General features: G+C 46.1%; 1 protein-coding gene across 13 annotated transcripts in view; it reads right to left on the reverse strand.

Moving 5' to 3' along the window:
* ZBTB38 (zinc finger and BTB domain containing 38) overlaps positions 1-17,115 on the reverse strand; it is a 104,778-nt gene that overhangs the window by 40,226 nt on the left and 47,437 nt on the right. The window contains exon 1 of one of the 13 annotated variants that reach the window (XM_067033634.1): positions 8,909-8,976. The exons of 11 other annotated variants lie outside the window; for them this stretch is intronic. The gene's annotated coding sequence lies outside the window, so the exon portion shown is untranslated. Of the gene's footprint in view, positions 1-3,282; positions 3,464-8,908; positions 8,977-17,115 lie in introns of those variants that run through there. One more of the 13 variants, XM_059064938.2, reaches the window with a different exon arrangement.

Raw genomic sequence — 17,115 nt, forward strand, 5'->3', positions numbered from 1 at the left:
CAAGACCCTATCGGCAAGTTCTTGAGGTCAAAACTATTTTCATAGGGGCAGGATAGGGAGGGTGGGAGGGAGGGTGACGCAAGAGGGAAGAGATATGGGAACATATGTATATGTAGAACTGATTCACTTTGTTGTAAAGGAGAAACTAACAGTTATACCCAAATAAAGATGTTAAAAAAAAAAAAAAAAGACGCAGATGTAGAGAATAGACTTGAAGACACGGGGAGGGGGAAGGGTAAGCTGGAATGAAGTGAGAGAGTGGCAGGGACATATATACACTACCAAACGTAAAATAGATAGCTAGTGGGAAGCTGCCGCATAGCACAGGGAGATCAGCTCCGTGCTTTGTGACCACCTAGAGGGGTGGGATAGGGAGGGTTGGAGGCAGGGAGACGCAAGAGGGAAGAGATATGGGAACATATGTATATGTATAACTGATTCACTGTGTTATAAAGCAGAAACTAACACACCATTGTAAAGCAATTATACTCCAATAAAGACGTTAAAAAAAAAACTATTTTCATGACAACAGTAAGATGTCATTCATCTTTTTTATCATGCTGACATGTGCATTAATGGTGCAGAAGCAAAGATGGGGAAAACTTCCAGCAACTTAGCAAACATCAACCCAGTAACACTTGGATTAAGGAGTAAAAATTATTCATTTTATTAAATCTTGACCCTTGACTATACGTCTTCTTACTGTTGTGTGATAAAATGGGAGTTACACATAAAACACTTCTGGTGCATACTGCCTTGAGAAAAAGCACTTGGGTGTTTCTTTGAGTTCTGAGTTGAACTAGCCAATTTTTTTTTTCATGGAACACCATTTTCACTTGAAAAAAATGATAAGACAAACCATGGCTATTCAAATACAGGTATTTGGGCAAACACTTCCTTGAAAATGAACTAAGCGAGTCTGTCATTTCAAGGAAGTAGCCATTTTGTTGGCAGTAACAAAAGACTTTGAAGCAAAAACAGAATTTTGGAAAACCTGCATCTACCACAATGAGCTCAACACTCCTCAGTATATAATGACTTTTCTGATGATGTCAGTGGTGATGTAATGAAAGTGGTTTCTGGATACTGAGTAATGAATCTGGAAGATATGCATGGCTCAGGGAACCAACGTTTCCCAAATGACCAATGCATATTACCAAAAAAATCATGCAGGGGCTAAAAGGTGTAAGAGAGAGCAGTGGATTTAAATGTAACAAAGTACAGAAAGTTCACTGATATGGATTCCATGTTGCAATTAACCTTTAAGAAATTCCCACTGGTAAGTTCTGGTGTAGTATCAAAGAATATCCACAATTAACTGAAAAGATTATTAAAAAAACTTCTCGCTTTTCCAATTACCTAGTTGTGTGAGGCTGGATTTTCTTCATATAACTCAACTAAAACAACACATTGCAGCTGAATCCAGAAGCAGATTTGAAAATCCAACTGTCTTTCTCTGAAGTCAGATATTAAAGATACAGCGTACCCCTGAGCAATACAGGTTTGAACCACTCAGATCCACTTGTACACTAATTTTTTTCACTAAGTACTACTATAGTACTACACGATCTGTGATTGGCTGAATCCACAGATGCAGAACTGAGGATATGGAGGAGGGGAGACTGTGCGAATTTTCGACCACATGGAAGGTCTGTGCCCCTAACCCCTGTGCTGTTCAAGGGTCAACTGTATTTGCAAAAACATAAAACAATACCATTCTTCTCACTATATATATATATATTTTTTTTTTCATGTGGACCCTTTTTGAAGTCTTTATTGAATTTGTTACAATATTGCTTCTGTTTTTTATGTTTTGGTTTTTTGGCCAAGAGCCATGTGGGATCTTAGTTCCCTGACCAGGGATCAAACCCGCACCCCCTGCATTGGAAGGTGAAGTCTTAACCACTGGACCACCAGGAAAGTCTCTCACTATATTTTTTGCTTTAGAAAATAGTTATTTTAAAAATACATCATTTTATCATGTAACTGGGTTTATCATAGTTAATTTTCATAAGTTAATAGCTTTAAAATTCTCATTTAAATTTTTGAATATGATAAATATTGATAGATATAATTCAGATAAACAAAAGCTCTTTGGGTCCTTAAAGATTTATAAGAGTGTAAGGGGGTCCTGGGAATAAAAGTTTGAGAACCACTTCTCTAACCTATAAGACAATGCTCAAAATCGTTTTTAAAGAAACTATTTAGAAATTATCTTACTCAATAAAATGAATCATATATAAGCCTAAAGGAACTAAAGACAAAATAAATGAAAGTGTGTTAAAATACAAAGCAGAAACACCCAGGAGACAGAAGAAAAAACCAAGGGATAGGGAAACACAGACAAACACACCTACAGTCATACATACACACACCCTCTACAGGTGTCTTTAATTTTGCAAGCTGAAGCGATTGCTAATCTATCACTTGAGTTTGAGCAGGGCTGAAAAACTGGTGGACCAATTTGCCTTCCAAATTTGTCCTTCCACACAACACAGGTGAAAATTGTTCCTTGATTTGCAGGGCTGCTGCCTATATTCTGTTTGCACAACCTATCATTGCTTGAATCCCTGCCTTCCAAGTCTCAAAGGTTCGCTTGGTCACAGCATTCCGTTTGCCCTTACAATTCTATCCATTCATCTACTAAATGAGCCCCTCCCCATTATATCCTGGATACTCATCCTGGGTTTGAACTTGAAATCAAAGGAAACAATCCTTGGCAATGATCCAAGCAACAAATTCCAGTATTTCCACCTTAATGAAATCTTCCCTCCCCAAATCTGACAAGGCAATTTTACTGAAATACAGAGAAGTCAAAAAACTTAAAAACAATAGTTTCCATAAAAATGTTAACTCTCACAATGTCAACCAAAAAAAAAAAAAAATTGAAAAACCTCAAGTTGTTTAACCAGTGTAATTATTATGTAGAACTTTATAGACCTTGTTAATAAAATCTGGTGTACCTTTATTAGCAAATCTTTAAGACACGACAGATGGAAAGTGAAGTAACCCTGTCCAGTCTGCATTCTTATGAGAATTCGAAGTCACTTATGTAAGGCCACTCTCCAGGGCCAGACTGATTCCCACTTTTCTGTATCTTCTGATCAGAGAAAAAGCCAAGAGCTCTCTTGCAGCACCTTGGCCGCTCAATTCCTAACGTACATAATAACGAAACTAAATCAACAGAGCAACTTTCTCCTCTTTCTACTACAAGTCTTCTATAAAAAGACACTTAGAAATAAAACCCAACTAAAAAAGAACACGCTGTATTAGGATACTGACCTGGAATCCTGCAAAAGTCAAACTCACAGTCCATTCTGGGCCAGCGCGGGCCCCATATTGAAGTGGAATCTACTGCATGGATCTGCTATTCTCTGCAGAAAGTGTTCTGACAAAGGACACTGCTTCAGTGATCTGGCTCCACCATCCCACACACATCTTTGCAGTGCATTTTCTCATAGTCATGTTGGGTGGCTACGTCAGACCTCCTCACGTGATGGGGTGTTAGAAACACACGCATCTGATCTCGAAAACAGATTACAAAACAGAAGCCCTTTATAGAGTTCAGCTACGTCTAAGAAAAGGAAAATCCTCTTGATTTGCCTTCTAAATGCAGCCCAAAAGGAGCAGAGAAGAGCTGCATTTATCAGACTTTCATGCATTTAAGCTATCAGATTCAAGAAGGTGTAGTATAACAAAGGAGGTTTGTTTTTCACCTGAAATTCAGGTGGTTGGAAAGACTAACATCAGGAAGCTGCTAGAGTCCATCCAACAGAGAGGGGGATTGGCTTGAAACGCTTTTACTGAACACATTATTTTGAATAGGTAAATGTTTGGTCTCCAGACTTGCAATTGCGTGCATACAGACTGTGAGAACAAGTATTATCAGATTCACAGGTGACGCAAAGTGCCCAGTTAAATATTTCCGGTTGCTAGTTTGGAAAGATCAGAGGGGGAAAAGGTGCTTTGTTTCTTTTTTTTTTTTTTTTTCTTTTTGAAACACAGCAATGTTTAGGGTAGCCCTTGGGGTCATCTCATCATCAAGCTTGCCTGGACACCTGCTTGCTTAAGAAAGCTGGCAAACCGGCTTAGAGAGTCTATCTCTGAAGCCCTGAAGTGCTGCGTCCATTTCTCGTCTCCACCAAATTCCACTGACATTTCGAGATGCTAATGTGAAAAGGCATTTTAAATTTGAATGCTGTGGAAACTGAGTTACCAGAATGACTGGACAGGGGTCTTGTCCCCTGGAACTTCTCACCGTTGGGGTGAGCTTATCATCTAGAGTGGGTTTCAAAAGCCAAATACCATTTTCTTAAAGGGCCAGCTGATTGAATGGCCCTGTTCCTCTCAGTGGACCTCTACCTGTCAGGGAGGGTGGAGGGAAGAACCGTTGTGCATTCTGGCTGCTGAACAACAATGAACCTCCTGCGAGTCACAAGACGGGTTATCCTAAAAAAGGACAGAGACCAACTGCTGCTTTGGTGTTAAACCACCTTAAATCCACCTGCCGTCGTGCCCCTGTTCTCCACCCCCAGCTCCCCCTGCACCCCAGCTTTTGGGGGACTCCTGCAAGACAATGAATCACAGTTTGCATGGAGTCTTTCTGGACAAATCAGAAATTGGGAGCCGAGAAATGCACGTGAAAAGCACCACACACAGTGCCTGGCACACGGCAGGGGTTCGATGTATGTGGGCGGGGATCAGCGTGAGAACTGAGGTGTCCTCCTCCCCTGTGACTACCGACAGAACTGCCGAGGCACACGTGTGCGCAAGGCGGCCTTTTAACAGCACAAAGCAGATACAAGTCAGGCCCCCCACCGCTTAGAGCCCTTCCGTGGCCATCCCCGGAAGTGAGGGTAGAATCCAGAGCCCTCGCTGTGGCCCGCGAGGCCCTGCACTGCCCACGGGCCCCAGCCACTCTCCCCAGACTCACCGGCCCCTCTGCCCCGCTCTCTGTGCTCACACTCAGGCCTCCCTGGGCTGACTCCACCTTCCGAGTCTCTCCTGGCCCTGGTTCCGGTCCTGCCCCGGGGCCGGCTCACTCATGCTTCAGGCCCAGCTCAAATGTCAACTCAGAGGCCCATCCCATCTCCCTCTTTGCTCCCGGCTTTACCTGCCCTCGCATCACCTGGTGTATTTCCTTCATGCCACACACCTCACCCCGCAATTATCACATGTACCTGCCTGCTTGTTAACTGTCCACTGTACCTGCCAGAAAGTAAACTCCAGGAGGGAAAGGACCTTATTCGCCCCATTCACTGCTGTGTCTCCAGGCCACAGGGCACGGCAGGCACTCGGGAAATATTTGAAAGCACAGAGACTCACCCTGATGAGAAAAGCGACCTGCACTCCTGGCCCCCCTTATCTGCTCTGCTGGTTTCTCGTGCACAGCACTCATAACGTCCCCACACGCTACACAATGTGCTCATTATTCATTATCCATCTGCCTGCTAGAACTTAAGCATGACGAGGGCAGCAATCTTTGATTTTTCTGTACTGATGTATATTAAGCACCTAGAACAGTGCCTGAAACATCGCAGGCCCTCAGTAAATATTCACGTACGAGATGAACGATCTGTACTATTAACAGATACACGTTAGTGAATCAGCACTGTAGACGGATAGGCGCCTTGAGTACTGCGAATTGCAACTTTCATCTGTGTGAATTGCCCCCAATCAATTTTGAACATAATTGCTTTCATCTGATACATTTCAGGTTGTAAAGCGCTTCACGTTAATTTAACCCCCTTCGTAATCCTGCGACGAAGGCACAGAAAATGGAGATAGTACTACGAACTCACAGGGTTAAATGAATTAACAAAGTCAGTGCTCACCATATGGAAGCTGTTACTCTCATGCCCACGGTACAGATGTGGAAACTGAACCCAGAGATGTGCCTCGCTTACGGCAGAGCTGTAACTTCTGAGGGCGGCACCGCGCCCTGCCCCCCGCACTCTGCTGCGTCAGGAGCATGCGCACACACATAGCAGGAGGGAAGTCAGAACAGCTGACTCGCTGTCTCCAGCACAAAATGACTCTGCACCAAGTTCAAGCTGCAGGCCGGTCGTACAGGATCACCACTGCAGAAGCCCGCGGCCAGGAACAGGCCCAGGTGAGATTCAAGAGCTGAGGCCATCGGGGGCAGCCTGCCTGGGCCCCATGCCGAGAAGTCACTGGGAAATGTGGCCTGACATGAAGCAGAATCTGCCAGAGGGGTCCCCCAAAAAGGGCAGCTGAGGATCACAGTGCAGGCGAGCAGACCCCTGACCACGGGAGGCCGTTCCCGGGGCAGCCTGAGCATAGCCAGACGATGGGCCATGGGCTTGGGGCCGATCACGGCGGGCCGGGCGTACAGTAACGGGGAAAAAGGCGCTTTCAAGGTGCCAGCCGAACACGGAGTCAGTCACGGTGTTTGCCCCACAGACCAGAATTTGCTAAACACCCAACGCCAAGGCCTTTACACTATACTCACATGTTGCCAACTTAAAATCTTTAGTATTAAAAAGAAAGTTGATTTTTAAAAATTTGTTGCCAATTCAGTCCAAGCACTGGAGAGACAAAAGCCAAGGATGTGCACTGCCAGGATTTACTAATCTGAAGCGAATGCATCAGGAAGATGAGTTTTCATTTTCATTTCATTTGGGTACTCACCCACCACGAGGACTTAGATTTAATCCTTTCACTGTGGGCCTGGGGATGATACGGTCGCAGGGATCACAAGGCTCATGCTGGGGGCTTGTCAGGCAGGATAAAGCATGAGCCCAGTGGGTACAAAGCATCAGGGGAGCTCTGGAGGAAGAAAATCTCCAGGGTGGGGCCAGCTTTGGGAGCGAGCCTTCTCCATGACAGAGAAAAGAGTCTCCTGGCCGACACGGAGCTGAGACATGGCCAGTGAGGCTCATTAAAACCCTAAGCCCAAATTCCGGTATCTTTACTAAGGTATATAATGTCCTCTGTGATTTGACCTCACTTCCTGCCACTCTAACCCACACCAGCCTCCTTTCTGTTCCTTGCATGTGTGAGGATCTTCCCAACTCAGGGCCTTTGCACATGCTGCTTCTGAAGCCAAGAATGCCTTTGCAGCCTAGGCAGCAGCCTATCCTGATCTCTATCCAACAGTCCCTTCCCCCTCAATCAGGTTCGTCTGTCCTATACTCTCAGCATACTCTTCTTTCACAGTACTTACTACTATTGTAATTAAGTATTATTTGACAAATGTGTGCTTTACCACAAGAGTATAAATTCTGTGAGGACTGTGAGACTGTTTACCACAGTCTCCCCTAGCTCCCAGCACCACACTTGGCACATAACAGTGCTGATAAACCTTTATGAAATAAATGCAAAAACAATAACCACCCAAACAGTAAGCTCTCTAGAGCCCACCATACCTGGCACTATTACCAAGCTTTCTGGATCCAGCATTAGGTCAATGCGAACTGCCCTACCATTTGTCACCTATGCTAAAAGGGAGAAACACCTTTGTTGAACATTAAAAAAATCAAAAAAAGGCTGTTCTGACATTGCAAAAGGAAAAAAGAAAAAAAAAACCACCACCACCACCCCCACCACCCCCGCACACACATCAACTCTGCTGGCCGAAAGCTGAGCTGGATAAGACAAGCCAGGGCCATCCACTGCGACAAAGTATTTACTGCTCACACAAGTTAAAACAATGAAACATAGCTTTGAAACACTGAAATTGCTTACTATATTGCTTTGGCTCAAAGACAGGAAAAGAACACTCCTTTAAGGGCTAATGATGTGCTTTGTTCTGTTAAAGACAAAAACAACAGGCCCAAAATGGAGTTGCTTATGCTAAGCCCCATGTCACCAAACGGAAACTTAACTTTAAGTTTTGGCTCTTCCTGCAAAACAATCCTAAACTCGCTATCAGCTTAAATCAGGAATAGACTGCTCAGCACTAGTTAGGTAATCTGCCTGACAACCCCCTGTCATCCCCTACAAGGAAAGGAACCTTGCAATCATCAACTCACCTTTTTGCCTAGTATAATTTCCTTGTTCTGTTCCCTTCTTCCAATGAAATCTCTCACCTTGTATAGCTCTTTGGAGCTCCATTCTATCTGCTAGACTGCATGCTGCCTGACTCATGAATCACTAAATAAAGCCAGTAAGATCTTTAAAATGTACTCAGTTGAATTTTGTTCTTTCGCCTTTAAGCTCCAGGGATTTGGCCTTTTGTCTACTGAGTGCTTGGACTGAATTAGCAACAAACTTTTAAAAAGTTAACTGTTTTTTTAAACACTAAAAATTGAAAGTTTTTTGGGTTTTTTTTTTTTTTTTTTTTTTTTTTCGGTACGCGGGCCTCTCACTGTTGTGGCCTCTCCCGTTGCGGAGCACAGGCTCCGGACGCGCAGGCCCAGCGGCCACGGCTCACGGGCCCAGCAGCTCCGCGGCACGTGGGATCCTCCCGGACCGCGGCACGAACCCGCGTCCCCCGCATCGGCAGGCGGACTCTCAACCACTGCGCCACCAGGGAAGCCCTAAAAATTTAAAGTTGTCAACATGTGGGTATAGCATAAGGCCCTGGTGTTGGGTGTTTGTAAGGACCCTGTTTCTGTATCTGCCCTCCCTTCAAGCACTCCCAGAGGTATCCACTCTCTGTAACCACTTTTCAGCTCCTTCCAAGGCTTCCCTCACTCAGCCTCCTCTCATGAGGAGCTGATCTGGAGAAGGTTCTGGGCTAAGTGAAGCACAGCTGGGCTTGTGGTCTGCTTCTGGGTCCCCAAACTGTGGATGCTTGTGCTTCCTGGTACACCAGTCTGTGACCCACTCCAAAGGCATACACAAGCCCTCTTCCCCCATCAGGCAACCAACAGTTAAGATGGAAAAGACATTGTAACGTGAGCTTATAATGGTGGGTCTCAGTGGAGCTGCACCTCAGGCTCACCTGTGGAACCTCGAGAAGAATATGCGCCAGGCGACACTGTTGACACTGAATCAGTTTCGGGAACAGGGTCTGGGCTGGCAGGCTTGTTGCCTCCTGCTGAACATGACCCAGGTATGTTATGCACACGAGCCGGTCCACTTTGAAGAATCAGGTCACTGTGTCCCCTGCTTGTGTTGGAGCCCCTCTGGGCAGCCTTCCTGAGGGCTGCTTTAAAGTGACATCAACACCCCGCCACAAATGCGCCAACGTCCCCAACTCGACTCATTCTGTGAAGGAGGAAGTTCAGCTCAATAGGCCAGCCACGTGCCATGCCCCCAACACCAGACGAGAGCATTCCTGTGCCTGGTACTGTTCTACACACACCGTATACACCATCCTGGTGAAACCTCACAGCAACCTTATTTTGCAGATGAGAAAACTGAGACTCAGAGGGACCTTGTAACTCGACCGAGGTTATTTAGCCAGTGAGCGGTAGAGCTGGGGCAGGATGACCCCCAAACCACACTCTTCACTGCAGACTCAGGAGCACCAGGAAAGCAAGCACTTAGCTTTTCCAGCTCTTCCTCGGTATCAAAGGCTCCTATGCTCACGACCCCAGCCTACCGACCGGTGTGTGAGTGCTCTGGCAATCGGTAGCCTGGACTTGAGCAGGGCTGCCACGTGCAGGGGGACAGGTCCTGCCCTGTGGTACATAGTGAGGGTAAAGGGCGGGGCCGAGAGCCAGTCCGCGCTCTGCTTGGCCAGGCACGTACCCTGGTGAGTGAGGGCTGCATCCCCCTGCCAGGAGGAGCCATTTCCCCGACATGCACAAAGACTCCATCCATATGGACCACCAGATGGCCCTGGGGTGAACACTTCAGGGAAATTCAGAATTTTCCATAAATTTCTCCTTTTAGTTTCTCAAGAAAAGTAAACTTCAAAGTAACTGCTGGCGCTCATAAATATTATCATTCTGATCCACTTCCATTTCGAGGTAATATTTATCGAATGCCTTACCACCCACCAGTTATTGAGTGTAACGTGGGGGCTACCACGAGAAGTGGGCACAGAAGGGGCGGAGGGGGGGAGATGAAAGCTGCCGGACTAAGGGAGCTGAGGGACCTCAGAGCACTGTGTTCGTCTACTCCTGAAACAGGGCTCTCCCGAAGGATATTCTGGGGCAAGGCCGCCCACGTCCAGCCTGGCCTGAGCTCTGGTGTCAAGTGGCTCTCGTCACATTCTGGCTGTGACCTCGGGCAAGTTTCTTCAACTCTGTACCTCAGCTTCTTCATCTGCAAAATGGAGCTAATAATAGAATCTACCAGGTTAACGTGAGGGTTAAATGATAATACCTATAAAGTGCTTGGCTTAATATCTGACACGAAATCAAGCTTAATAAACGTCAGCTATTATTAGTATTACTATTACCAAGTAATTATGATTAGTGGTAAATGTCGGCAGGAGCAAATACTACCAAGTCTTGGCCCCCAGGCCCCAAATCTAGAGAACGTGAAATTCCTTAATGGCAGGGACAAGTGTTCTATTTCACTGGGCACCCAGGGTCCCCTAGTCCCCACCCCAGTGTTTAATATCCCAGAGGGGCTCATGAACTAATCATTCTGCTTTAATGCAGAGAGCAGTTATTACATCTGAGCCTTTCATATGTGGGCATTTAGTTACAAGTATCATTGAAATGATTTTCTTTTTTTAGTTGCATCGTTTGTTAGCATTTCTTCTAAGCCTATGGAAGAAGGCGTTAAAATTTTAAATAAAAATTATTCATGTTGGTTATTTGCAATTTATTAGCCATTCCAGTAAAAAGCTTGATAGAAAGGAAACTAAAATAATGTTTAAAACAAATACTTAAATCATCTATACATTTCCAGTCTGTGCACTTGTCCTTTTAAGTCAGAAGGTCACTCAAATGACCACTGGCTATATAAACACGGCCAGGTGCTGGCCGTTTATGGGGTCACGTTCCTATCTCAGATGGCGATATTCTTTTATTTCGTAAGAAAGCCTCCCCTGTGATCTGCTTTGTCACCTCTCCCGTCTCTGTAGACTCCTGGCAGACCACATTTGCTCCTTTGCCCTCACACCAAGGAGGTTTTGCGGGGATAAAGTCTTGAGGCCTCCTCTCTCTTATTTTAAACTAGAAATTTAATAATATGTCAGTGGGTTATGATTTATTTTAGAGAATGTTTTGATGTTTCAGTCTTTTGATTTAAAAGTCTTTTTAGTTTATGTCTCAGTTTAATGGATTCATTAGGTTGTGGCTTATTCAGTAAAAAAAAAAAATTTTAATTTGGGTTCAGTCTGGGGTTTTGCACATTTATGTGCTGATTTTGGATTCTGGTTCAAGCTTCCACTGAAGTCCCTGATTAAAATTTTTGACCATTGTCAGAGGTAGTCAATTGTTCCAAGCTTTCTTCCCCTTCCTGTTCCCCGGGGGCTGTCCTTTCTCCTCCTGTAGAGACATCTTTATCCTCAAAGGGTAGAGCAGGGCCCCTGCTTACATACTCCTGGGTTCAAACTCCAGTTCTGCCACTTAGTAGCTCTATGAATTTCAACAAGTTAATTAGCATCTCAAGACTTGTTTTTTTTTAATCTATAAAATGGATATAATAGTGCAACTTAATTCTTAACAGGATTAGAAGAGACAGTCCGGATAAAACGTAGTATCTCATTCTATTGCTCTTTTTCCACTCTGATAATTTCCCATGAAAATTCCAGAAAACAAAACAATTCCTACAACCCTTTTCTCTGGCCCACCTCATTATGATAATAGCAACCAATTTAAGGCCTGTTGGTTGAAAGGGTGTTGGAAGCAGGGATCATTTTGTAAGTGGGGATTTCCCTGGGGCTAAAGTGGAGAGATGAGTGGCCTGGAGGAGAGTCCCCAGTTTCCAGGGCTTCCAGGGAGCCTGGGCAACTTAGCTCTGGGCAGGCTGGACGGTCAGGAGCTCTGGGGCTCAGGCCAGGCTGACCCCAAAAGAAGGGAAGTTAGAAGACCATAATTATGGAAGGTAAGTGCAAAAATAAATATTTAGCAAAATAAGGGACCGTGGGTAATTCATTAAGCATTCCTGTACTAAGGTCTCGGGAGAATATGTTACTGTGGGGACAGAAATGTAATTGAAAGAACAAATAACTCACTTTTAAAGAACAGGTACATGCATCACGATGTAATATGATATCAGTAGAGCCAATAACTGTGCATTAACAAATGCAAAATCAGTGACTCTTATTTTGGGGAGCCCTGCATGCCTTTACACATATTCCCCCAACCCCCTACCAACCCCCCTGTGAAGGATAAGCAGAGAAGAAGAGGCTGGGGTTCTGAACATCCAGAGAGAGCTTCTACCCTCGAGTGGCCTCTCTAGGGTCACAGGTTGCTCTTTCCAGTCTGGTAAAGGCACTGAGCAAGACTGCCCTCGACTGTCATCTTAGCCCCGGCTGGGATTATCACTCAGTTTCTTCCCACACAGAAATAGCAGGAACACGGATGTGGCTAGCCTCACCAGTATTAGGAGACAGGGTGGGGGAAGGCGAAGCATTTTTCAGCCCGAGTGCCCTGTTCCCTTCACACCTTCAATCTGTTCCATCCTCACCTCTTGGCGAAGGGGGCCTTTAAGCGCCATAAGGTTAAGTTATGCTCTGAGTGGCGATCAATACCAGCAAGAAGGAGAGGGGGCAGGGCAGAGTCCTAGACCTGGAGAGGTGAGGCCGGATGCAGGATACAGGGGGAAGGAGGCCAGAGGGGAAGCGGCTCGGGGCTCCCTACTGAGGACGCCTCCGTACTGGTGCCCCCTGTCCCCCGGCCCGCAAACAGGACCCTGGCTGTACTGTACCACAGCTCTGGGAAGGTCCGGCTTAACTGTGTCACTGAGCCTGTCCGCTCTGCTCTCCCAGGTGTCATGGGCATAGTAATAGGGTTATAGAGTCATATTAGTAAATTCCCCAAGGCAGATCCTGCCTCTGAACGCAGGCAGCCCCTCTTCAAAACATGGTCCCTAGACAGAGCCGTTCCCAGGCAGCAGCTCCTTCAGGACTATGTCCGGAGGTTCCTTCACATTTGAGGACCAGAGTCCATTCCCAGTTCACAGTACTATGTCCACAAGATGGTGCTGAGTCCACACAGAGAGTTGCTCCTGGGTCTGGAGTAACTGGGAATCTAGTCCCCCAAACCTTTCTCAGAATGGCAGATGCAGGGTCCTCCCTTCAAAACAGACTGACCTTGGGTGTCCTAAATAACAAAAAGCAAAGGGAGCAAAAAGCTCCTTAGTGGAGCGTGCCTTCTAACTCCTTCTTAATTTGCCACAGATGGATTCTAGAGATTCTGCAGACCAGGGGTGAGGACCACTCCACCCAGTGTGGGAATTTCCTCCTTAGGGGAGCAGTCCTCACGGGGGGCCCTCAACTGTAAACTCTGCCACGCGACAGCCCTTGGAAGGTTTGCATGTCCCTTTCCTGGGCTAAGCATCTCCCATTCCTTCAACTATGCCCTAGCAAAGAGAATCTTATAAGACGAGGAACTTCAGATTGTTTAGTCCAACCCTCTCATTTTAGATATGAGAAAATGGAGGGGCAGAGAAGTAGATTGCATTGCCTAAGGCCTCATGGTGTGGCCCAAACCGGTTTCTACACTTCTGGCTCTGCACGCACACCTTACAATGCACCGTACTCCTCAACCGGCAGCTGCTGGGACCCGCTCACTGACAGCAGGACTTTACAAAGTACCTGACCTCCTTAAGCCTCAGTCTCTTCACATACAAAATGGAGCAAATCATACACCCCTCCTGGGGTGCTGGGGGGATTCAATGCGTATAGGAACACCCAGTCAGTGAAAGTGCACAGCAAATAGTATGGGTGTGATAACTGATTTTTTTTTTTTTTTTTTTTTTTTTTTGGCATGGAGTTCTTCTTTCTGCCCTCGTGTTCTTCTTCCTCTTTGGCTTCCCAAATTCCAAGACTGAATTTTTTTAACTGATACTCAAAAACTCACTCATTCTGGTCAAATGTAATGGTGTTCACTTGGTCCATTATCTCTAATCTTTTGGAATATTTTAGAACAACAATTCCATCTCAAAATATACCTACTGATTCCTTAAAAATGATACGCTGACTCCTGCTCCAGAAGCTTTCAGGTAAGTTTAGGGTGGTGACATCTGTGACAATAAAGCTGTTTCCTATGCTCTCCTCTTGAAAGTGGCAGAATGGGATTCAAGACCAGAACTGTTATACTGATGACGACTCAGAAAATATTCTTCAATCTATTAGAATAAAAAAGATAAAGGCTCGGCTTCACCTTTAAAGAGGAAGGAGGCTGAAGCCACACAGTCACGAAGTCACCTTGACCCTGTGAAGAGAAACTCTGGCGTCTTAATACATTCATACGTTTGGAGTGGAGGTGCTAGGACCTCAGGGTAGGTGAGCTTTTGCTCTGAGACCCAGAAAACCTCAGAGCTGCTGGGGGTGGAATTGCTGGGAATAACCTACGAGTAAAAGAACAAGACATCAAGGCCCTGGAGCTGATCTGTGGTCCCTGGGTTGGTCCTTGGTTACGGGTGACCCAACACAAAACCCTGACCATTACATTCTCTCAGCTCCACTGTATCAATAAGCACAGCGAGACTCTAATTTCCAACCATCCTTCTCCTTCCACGTTCTCCCTCACTAGCCTGGGCCACTTGTGTTTTCCCCATCCCAGCATCCTCAGACCCTGCCGCACTGGGGAATTCAGCCAGCCTGCGGCTGTTCCAGTGCCCATATCCGCTCACCCAGACAAACACCGCCTTCCCCGTCCTGACTGTTCCCAAACGCCAACTTTCTGGACCCAAACGCAGCACAAAGAACTCCTCGCCTGAGTCCTGTTCACCCTCTGTGGCCATTTACAGATCACTTTCATACACACCATCTCCTCTCCTTTCTCATAACACCCCTCTGGGCTGTGAAATAATATTTCCATTTCAAAGGTGAAGATGCTAAAGCTCAGAAAAATTACGCCAAAGTCCCCACACCACACGGCTTGTAACTGGCAAGGTTGGGTTTTCAACCCTGATCTTGTGACTCTGGGTCACAACTTCCTTCTAGCACACTTAAAAGGAAGACTGTATTTATGTGGTTCCAAATGTTAGTAAATAGAAAGCACCATCTCATTTATGATTGATACGTTTAGTGGTTGTGTATTTTTTATGCCAAATTCAGCATCGAATGCGTACTTGCCACTCAAAAAACTACACATTAGCTATTTTTTTACCAATAAAACCAGTTTTTCCTGATCAGTCGATGTACCAGACATACTGCTGACCAAGTGGTCATCTACACCTTCTACTTCATATTCTCTGCCATTTTGCATTACCTGACCACACAGCATCTTGTTTAATTCATTCTGTAAAGTGGGAATGATACCTGAGATGATTACTGTGATGGTCAAACGAGGCAACGACTACAGGGACCTCAGCTAGCAGGTGTTCACTTAATGGTATTACAGACTACTACTACCACCACTACTGCTACAACTTCATTACGTTCGTTAAAACCAAGTCATTTTGTTTTCTAAAAAGTGCCTGATGAACCATAAGGCAGCGTGGATACGATGATTCAGAGAAACAGAAAAATGATTTTGTCCCCTCGGCCTTGTTTAATCCTTTCTTTCTCTCCCTTTTCAGCAGCCTCCTGGAGCCCACAGTCCAATGGAGGAGATAAGACATGCAGACAAACAGCTCCTCCACGATGATGGCAGTGCTCTCTAGTGAGCAGGCCCAGGGTTTTGGAGCAGGCAGCCTTAAGTTGGGTTTGCGGAAGGCGGTTCAGGGAGGGTGAGGTGGAACCGAGCCCTGAGAGATATGGAGCATTTTTTTTGGAATCCAAGAGGGAAAAAGGCATTCTATTTTAGGGAAAGGTCAAGCAAAGGCAAAGAAGCAGGAAACAGGATGATGCCTTTGGGGAAGGGCAAGGAGGTGGGACGTCTGTGGCACGGGGTGTGGGCAGGGCTGGGTGGGAGATGGAGGGCGGGAGACTGGCAGGGACCCCGTCGTGAAGAAAGCATCGACTTTGGACTTGATCCTCTAGCCCAGTAGTTCTCAACCCTTACCTGCATATTGGAATCACCTATGGGAACCTGAAAACACACCAACAGTCGGGCTCCAACTCGGGCTTCTGATTTGTTTGGTCTTGGGTGGATGCTAGGTATTGGGATTAAAAAGAAAAAGAAAAACAAAAACAAAAACCTCTCCAGGTGATTCTAACGTGCAGCCTGGACGATGGTGAGTCAGTCACGAGAGTGAAGCAAGAATCATTTGACACATTTGCAGACACGTCATTCTGGGAACGGTTTGATGAGAAGCATGTCTGGAGGGGATCTAGAAGGAAGGTGAGGAGACAGGTGGGAATGACAAGGAGAGAAAGAAGTGAAAGCTATTTGGATGGAAGCATCAACTAGCTGGACACTGGAGGAGAAAGAAAGAGGAAGAATGAAGGTTGACACACCAGTTCTGTTGCCTGCGTGCGCCATTAACAGGTAGGGGACCAGACCAAAGAGCTGGTTTGGGAGGAGGAGGAGGAGGTCTGTGTTCCCTCTGAGGAGCCTGTGGAAGACGCAGCTGGCACTCTCCAGCAACAGGCCTCCACGATGGACTTGGATGCTGAAAGGAAGCTGGGCTGAAGATTCAGCTGCACGGTGCACTGACGCACGGGAGGCAGCCGCACACACGAGCATGGATAATGCCCAAGGAAAGCAGAGAGAAAGGAAAAGGGGCGAAAGAAGGAACTTGAGGACTATCAATACTGAGAGGGTAAACGGGTCTATCCGAATCACCTGGAGGCTCTTACTGAAAGTTGCTTCTTGGTGCCACCCGAGCCTGACTGCATCAGAACGGCCACAGGGTAAGACCCCCAGGAACTGATTTTTCACAAGTTCCCAGGCACTTCTGAATCAAGGCTAGGCTTGACACTGTGTCCGTCTCCAAACACTGCCATAACAAACCACCACAAACTTGGGGACTTAACACAACAGAAATTTCTTCTCTCACAGTTCTGGAGGCCAGAGGTCCAAAGTCAAGGTGTTGGCAGGGCTGAGCTCTCTCTGAGGCTCCAGGCAGGAGAGTCCCTCCTTCACTCTTCCAGCTTATGATGGTTCCAGGGTTCCTTGGCTTGTGGCTGCATAACTGCAATCTCTACCTTCATCTTCACATGGCCCTCTCCTCTCTACGTGTCCCTCTTCTGTG

This window comes from Kogia breviceps, chromosome 5 (assembly GCF_026419965.1).
Source record: "Kogia breviceps isolate mKogBre1 chromosome 5, mKogBre1 haplotype 1, whole genome shotgun sequence".
NCBI classification, from domain to species: domain Eukaryota; kingdom Metazoa; phylum Chordata; class Mammalia; order Artiodactyla; family Physeteridae; genus Kogia; species Kogia breviceps.